Genomic DNA, 7,753 nt, shown 5'->3' with positions numbered 1-7,753 from the left:
CCCTTCCCCCCGGTGCAGTGCCCCCCCCAGATGCAGTGCCCCCCCGGTGCAGTGCCCCCCCAGGTGCAGTGCCCCCCCAGATGCAGTGCCCCCTTCCCCCAGGTGCAGTGCCCCCCCCCCGATGCAGTGCCCCCCCCCGGTGCAGTGCCCCCCCCAGATGCAGTGCCCACCCCAGATGCAGTGCCCTCCCCCCTGTGCAGTGCCCCCCCAGATGCAGTGCCCCCCCCGGTGCAGTGCCCCCCCCCCCCCCCCGGTGCAGTGCCCCCCAGATGCAGTGCCCCCCAGATGCAGTGCCCCCCTTCCCCCAGGTGCAGTGCCCCCCCAGATGCAGTGCCCACCCCAGATGCAGTGCCCCCCCCCGGTGCAGTGCCCCCCAGATGCAGTGCCCACCCCAGATGCAGTGCCCCCCAGATGCAGTGCCCCCCCGGTGCAGTGCCCCCCCCAGATGCAGTGCCCCCAGATGCAGTGCCCCCCCTTCCCGGTGCAGTGCCCCCCCCAGATGCAGTGCCCCCCAGATGCAGTGCCCCTTCCCCCAGGTGCAGTGCCCCCCCGGTGCAGTGCCCCCCAGATGCAGTGCCCCCCTTCCCGGTGCAGTGCCCCCCCCAGATGCAGTGCACCCCAGATGCAGTGCCCCCCCCCAGATGCAGTGCCCCCCCCCAGATGCAGTGCCCCCTCCCCCCAGATGCAGTGCCCCCCCTCAGATGCAGTGCCCCCCTCCCCCAGGTGCAGTGCCCCCCCCCAGATGCAGTGCCCCCCCGGTGCAGTGCCCCCCCCAGATGCAGTGCCCCCCCCCCCGGTGCAGTGCCCCCCCCAGGTGCAGTGCCCCCCCCAGATGCAGTGCCCCCCCTTCCCCAGGTGCAGTGCCCCCCCGGTGCAGTGCCCCCCCAGATGCAGTGCCCCCCGTGCAGTGCCCCCCCAGATGCAGTGCCCACCCCAGATGCAGTGCCCCCCCCGGTGCAGTCCCCCCCAGATGCAGTGCCCCCCTCGATGCAGTGCCCCCCCCCGGTGCAGTGCCCCCCCAGATGCAGTGCCCCCCCAGATGCAGTGCCCCCCTTCCCCCAGGTGCAGTGCCCCCCCAGATGCAGTGCCCACCCCAGATGCAGTGCCCCCCGGTGCAGTCCCCCCCCCAGATGCAGTGCCCCCCCCCCCCGATGCAGTGCCCCCCCCCGGTGCAGTGCCCCCCCCAGATGCAGTGCCCCCTTCCCCCAGGTGCAGTGCCCCCCTTCCCCCAGGTGCAGTGCCCCCCCCAGATGCAGTGCCCACCCCAGATGCAGTGCCCCCCCAGATGCAGTGCCCCCCTTCCCCCAGAAGCAGTGCCCCCCCCCGGTGCAGTGCCCCCCAGGTGCAGTGCCCCCCAGATGCAGTGCCCCCTCCCCCCAGGTGCAGTGCCCCCTTCCCCCAGATGCAGTGCCCCCCCCAGATGCAGTGCCCCCCCCCCAGATGCAGTGCCCCCCAGATGCAGTGCCCCCCCGGTGCAGTGCCCCCCCCAGATGCAGTGCCCCCCTTCCCCCAGATGCAGTGCCCCCCCCCCAGATGCAGTGCCCCCCCAGATGCAGTGCCCCCCTTCCCCCAGATGCAGTGCCCCCCCAGGTGCAGTGCCCCCCCCAGATGCAGTGCCCCCTCCCCCCAGGTGCAGTGTCCCCCTTCCCCCAGATGCAGTGCCCCCCCCAGGTGCAGTGCCCCCCCAGATGCAGTGCCCCCTTCCCCCAGATGCAGTGCCCCCTTCCCCCCGGTGCAGTGCCCCCCCCAGGTGCAGTGCCCCCCCCAGATGCAGTGCCCCCTCCCCCCAGGTGCAGTGCCCCCCTTCCCCCAGATGCAGTGCCCCCCCCAGATGCAGTGCCCCCCCAGATGCAGTGCCCCCCCTTCCCCCAGGTGCAGTGCCCCCCCGGTGCAGTGCCCCCCCCCAGATGCAGTGCCCCCCCCCCCCGTGCAGTGCCCCCCAGATGCAGTGCCCACCCCAGATGCAGTGCCCCCCCGTGCAGTCCCCCCCAGATGCAGTGCCCCCCCTCGATGCAGTGCCCCCCCCGGTGCAGTGCCCCCCCAGATGCAGTGCCCACCCCAGATGCAGTGCCCCCCGGTGCAGTCCCCCCCAGATGCAGTGCCCCCCCCCGATGCAGTGCCCCCCGGTGCAGTGCCCCCCCAGATGCAGTGCCCCCTTCCCCCAGGTGCAGTGCCCCCCCAGATGCAGTGCCCCCCCAGATGCAGTGCCCCCCCCAGATGCAGTGCCCCCCCCAGGTGCAGTGCCCCCCCAGGTGCAGTGCCCCCCTTCCCCCAGATGCAGTGCCCCCCCCAGATGCAGTGCCCCCCAGATGCAGTGCCCCCCTTCCCCCAGATGCAGTGCCCCCCCCAGATGCAGTGCCCCCCCAGATGCAGTGCCCCCCCAGATGCAGTGCCCCCCGGTGCAGTGCCCCCCCAGATGCAGTGCCCCCCAGATGCAGTGCCCCCCCAGATGCAGTGCCCCCCCAGATGCAGTGCCCCCTTCCCCCAGATGCAGTGCCCCTCCGGTGCAGTGCCCCCCCCAGATGCAGTGCCCCCCAGATGCAGTGCCCCCCGGTGCAGTGCCCCCCCAGATGCAGTGCCCCCCAGATGCAGTGCCCCCTCCCCCCAGATGCAGTGCCCCCCCTCAGATGCAGTGCCCCCCTCCCCCAGGTGCAGTGCCCCCCCAGATGCAGTGCCCCCCCCCGGTGCAGTGCCCCCCCAGATGCAGTGCCCCCCAGATGCAGTGCCCCCCGGTGCAGTGCCCCCCAGGTGCAGTGCCCCCCAGATGCAGTGCCCCCCCTTCCCCCAGGTGCAGTGCCCCCCCGGTGCAGTGCCCCCCCCCAGATGCAGTGCCCCCCCCCCGTGCAGTGCCCCCCAGATGCAGTGCCCACCCCAGATGCAGTGCCCCCCCGTGCAGTCCCCCCCAGATGCAGTGCCCCCCCTCGATGCAGTGCCCCCCCCCGGTGCAGTGCCCCCCCAGATGCAGTGCCCACCCCAGATGCAGTGCCCCCCGGTGCAGTCCCCCCCAGATGCAGTGCCCCCCCCGATGCAGTGCCCCCCGGTGCAGTGCCCCCCAGATGCAGTGCCCCCTTCCCCCAGGTGCAGTGCCCCCCCAGATGCAGTGCCCCCCCAGATGCAGTGCCCCCCCCAGGTGCAGTGCCCCCCGGTGCAGTGCCCCCCCAGGTGCAGTGCCCCCCTTCCCCCAGATGCAGTGCCCCCCCCAGATGCAGTGCCCCCCAGATGCAGTGCCCCCCTTCCCCCAGATGCAGTGCCCCCCCAGATGCAGTGCCCCCCAGATGCAGTGCCCCCCCGGTGCAGTGCCCCCCAGATGCAGTGCACCCCCAGATGCAGTGCCCCCCCCCCAGATGCAGTGCCCCCAGATGCAGTGCCCCCCCCAGATGCAGTGCCTCCCTTCCCCCAGGTGCAGTGCCCCCTTCCCCCAGATGCAGTGCCCCCCCAGATGCAGTGCCCCCCCAGATGCAGTGCCCCCCCAGATGCAGTGCCCCCCCGGTGCAGTGCCCCCCCAGATGCAGTGCCCCCCAGATGCAGTGCCCCCCAGATGCAGTGCCCCCCAGATGCAGTGCCCCCTTCCCCCAGATGCAGTGCCCCCCCGGTGCAGTGCCCCCCCCAGATGCAGTGCCCCCCAGATGCAGTGCCCCCCCCGGTGCAGTGCCCCCCCAGATGCAGTGCCCCCCAGATGCAGTGCCCCCTCCCCCCAGATGCAGTGCCCCCCCTCAGATGCAGTGCCCCCCTCCCCCAGGTGCAGTGCCCCCCCAGATGCAGTGCCCCCCCCCCCCCGGTGCAGTGCCCCCCCAGATGCAGTGCCCCCCAGATGCAGTGCCCACCCCAGATGCAGTGCCCCCCGGTGCAGTGCCCCCCAGGTGCAGTGCCCCCCAGATGCAGTGCCCCCCCTTCCCCCAGGTGCAGTGCCCCCCCGGTGCAGTGCCCCCCCCAGATGCAGTGCCCCCCCCCCGTGCAGTGCCCCCCAGATGCAGTGCCCACCCCAGATGCAGTGCCCCCCCGTGCAGTCCCCCCCAGATGCAGTGCCCCCCCTCGATGCAGTGCCCCCCCGGTGCAGTGCCCCCCCAGATGCAGTGCCCACCCCAGATGCAGTGCCCCCCGGTGCAGTCCCCCCCAGATGCAGTGCCCCCCCGATGCAGTGCCCCCCGGTGCAGTGCCCCCCCAGATGCAGTGCCCCCTTCCCCCAGGTGCAGTGCCCCCCCAGATGCAGTGCCCCCCCAGATGCAGTGCCCCCCCCAGGTGCAGTGCCCCCCGGTGCAGTGCCCCCCCAGGTGCAGTGCCCCCCTTCCCCCAGATGCAGTGCCCCCCCAGATGCAGTGCCCCCCAGATGCAGTGCCCCCCTTCCCCCAGATGCAGTGCCCCCCCAGGTGCAGTGCCCCCCCCAGATGCAGTGCCCCCTCCCCCCAGGTGCAGTGTCCCCCTTCCCCCAGATGCAGTGCCCCCCCCAGATGCAGTGCCCCCCCCCAGGTGCAGTGCCCCCCCCAGATGCAGTGCCCCCCTTCCCCCCAGATGCAGTGCCCCCCTTCCCCCCGGTGCAGTGCCCCCCCAGGTGCAGTGCCCCCCCAGATGCAGTGCCCCCTCCCCCCAGGTGCAGTGCCCCCCTTCCCCCAGATGCAGTGCCCCCCCCAGATGCAGTGCCCCCCCAGGTGCAGTGCCCCCCCCGGTGCAGTGCCCCCCGTGCAGTGCCCCCCCAGATGCAGTGCCCCCCCCCCCGATGCAGTGCCCCCTTCCCCCAGGTGCAGTGCCCCCCCCAGATGCAGTGCCCACCCCAGATGCAGTGCCCCCCCCCGGTGCAGTGCCCCCCCAGATGCAGTGCCCACCCCAGATGCAGAGCCCCCCCAGATGCAGTGCCCCCCCTTCCCCCAGGTGCAGTGCCCCCCGATGCAGTGCCCCCCCCCCCGGTGCAGTGCCCCCCCGGTGCAGTGCCCCCCAGATGCAGTGCACCCCCCAGATGCAGTGCCCCCCCAGATGCAGTGCCCCCCAGATGCAGTGCCCCCCTTCCCCCAGGTGCAGTGCCCCCCTTCCCCCAGATGCAGTGCCCCCCCCCAGATGCAGTGCCCACCCCAGATGCAGTGCCCCCCCCCGGTGCAGTCCCCCCCAGATGCAGTGCCCCCCTCGATGCAGTGCCCCCCCCCGGTGCAGTGCCCCCCCAGATGCAGTGCCCCCCCAGATGCAGTGCCCCCCTTCCCCCAGGTGCAGTGCCCCCCCAGATGCAGTGCCCACCCCAGATGCAGTGCCCCCCCAGATGCAGTGCCCCCTTCCCCCAGAAGCAGTGCCCCCCCCCCGGTGCAGTGCCCCCCAGGTGCAGTGCCCCCCAGATGCAGTGCCCCCTCCCCCCAGGTGCAGTGCCCCCTTCCCCCAGATGCAGTGCCCCCCCCAGATGCAGTGCCCCCCCCAGATGCAGTGCCCCCCAGATGCAGTGCCCCCCCGGTGCAGTGCCCCCCCCAGATGCAGTGCCCCCCTTCCCCCAGATGCAGTGCCCCCCCCCAGATGCAGTGCCCCCCCAGATGCAGTGCCCCCCTTCCCCCAGATGCAGTGCCCCCCCAGGTGCAGTGCCCCCCCCCAGATGCAGTGCCCCCTCCCCCCAGGTGCAGTGTCCCCCTTCCCCCAGATGCAGTGCCCCCCCCAGGTGCAGTGCCCCCCAGATGCAGTGCCCCCTTCCCCCAGATGCAGTGCCCCCTTCCCCCCGGTGCAGTGCCCCCCCCAGGTGCAGTGCCCCCCCCAGATGCAGTGCCCCCTCCCCCCAGGTGCAGTGCCCCCCTTCCCCCAGATGCAGTGCCCCCCCCAGATGCAGTGCCCCCCCAGATGCAGTGCCCCCCCCCAGGTGCAGTGCCCCCCCGGTGCAGTGCCCCCCCAGATGCAGTGCCCCCCCAGATGCAGTGCCCCCTTCCCCCAGGTGAAGGCCCCCCCCAGATGCAGTGCCCACCCCAGATGCAGTGCCCCCCCGGTGCAGTGCCCCCCCCGATGCAGTGCCCACCCCAGATGCAGAGCCCCCCCAGATGCAGTGCCCCCCCTTCCCCCAGGTGCAGTGCCCCCCGATGCAGTGCCCCCCCAGATGCAGTGCCCCCCCCCCCAGATGCAGTGCCCCCCAGATGCAGTGCCCCCCCAGATGCAGTGCCTCCCTTCCCCCAGGTGCAGTGCCCCCTTCCCCCAGATGCAGTGCCCCCCCCCAGATGCAGTGCCCCCCAGATGCAGTGCCCCCCAGATGCAGTGCCCCCCCGGTGCAGTGCCCCCCCAGATGCAGTGCCCCCTTCCCCCAGATGCAGTGCCCCCCCCCAGATGCAGTGCCCCCCCCAGATGCAGTGCCCCCCTTCCCCCAGATGCAGTGCCCCCCCAGGTGCAGTGCCCCCCCCAGATGCAGTGCCCCCTCCCCCCAGGTGCAGTGTCCCCCTTCCCCCAGATGCAGTGCCCCCCCCAGATGCAGTGCCCCCCCCAGGTGCAGTGCCCCCCAGATGCAGTGCCCCCTTCCCCCAGATGCAGTGCCCCCTTCCCCCCGGTGCAGTGCCCCCCCCCAGGTGCAGTGCCCCCCCAGATGCAGTGCCCCCTCCCCCCAGGTGCAGTGCCCCCTTCCCCCAGATGCAGTGCCCCCCCCAGATGCAGTGCCCCCCCCCAGATGCAGTGCCCCCCCCAGGTGCAGTGCCCCCCCGGTGCAGTGCCCCCCAGATGCAGTGCCCCCCCAGATGCAGTGCCCCCCCGGTGCAGTGCCCCCCAGATGCAGTGCACCCCCAGATGCAGTGCCCCCCCCCAGATGCAGTGCCCCCAGATGCAGTGCCCCCCCAGATGCAGTGCCTCCCTTCCCCCAGGTGCAGTGCCCCCTTCCCCCAGATGCAGTGCCCCCCCCAGATGCAGTGCCCCCCCCAGATGCAGTGCCCCCCCAGATGCAGTGCCCCCCCCGGTGCAGTGCCCCCCCAGATGCAGTGCCCCCCAGATGCAGTGCCCCCAGATGCAGTGCCCCCCAGATGCAGTGCCCCCTTCCCCCAGATGCAGTGCCCCCCCGGTGCAGTGCCCCCCCCAGATGCAGTGCCCCCCAGATGCAGTGCCCCCCCGGTGCAGTGCCCCCCCAGATGCAGTGCCCCCCAGATGCAGTGCCCCCTCCCCCCAGATGCAGTGCCCCCCCTCAGATGCAGTGCCCCCCTCCCCCAGGTGCAGTGCCCCCCCAGATGCAGTGCCCCCCCCGGTGCAGTGCCCCCCCAGATGCAGTGCCCCCCAGATGCAGTGCCCCCCGGTGCAGTGCCCCCCAGGTGCAGTGCCCCCCAGATGCAGTGCCCCCCTTCCCCCAGGTGCAGTGCCCCCCCGGTGCAGTGCCCCCCCCAGATGCAGTGCCCCCCCCCCGTGCAGTGCCCCCCAGATGCAGTGCCCACCCCAGATGCAGTGCCCCCCCGTGCAGTCCCCCCCAGATGCAGTGCCCCCCCTCGATGCAGTGCCCCCCCCGGTGCAGTGCCCCCCCAGATGCAGTGCCCACCCCAGATGCAGTGCCCCCCGGTGCAGTCCCCCCCAGATGCAGTGCCCCCCCGATGCAGTGCCCCCCGGTGCAGTGCCCCCCCAGATGCAGTGCCCCCTTCCCCCAGGTGCAGTGCCCCCCAGATGCAGTGCCCCCCCAGATGCAGTGCCCCCCCCAGGTGCAGTGCCCCCCGGTGCAGTGCCCCCCCAGGTGCAGTGCCCCCCTTCCCCCAGATGCAGTGCCCCCCCCAGATGCAGTGCCCCCCAGATGCAGTGCCCCCCTTCCCCCAGATGCAGTGCCCCCCCAGATGCA

The sequence above is a fragment of the Ranitomeya imitator genome, chromosome 2 (genome assembly GCF_032444005.1).
Source record: "Ranitomeya imitator isolate aRanImi1 chromosome 2, aRanImi1.pri, whole genome shotgun sequence".
Classification (NCBI taxonomy): domain Eukaryota; kingdom Metazoa; phylum Chordata; class Amphibia; order Anura; family Dendrobatidae; genus Ranitomeya; species Ranitomeya imitator.
The sequence above is the reverse complement of the archived record's forward strand: the minus strand, read 5'-3'. Positions refer to the sequence as shown.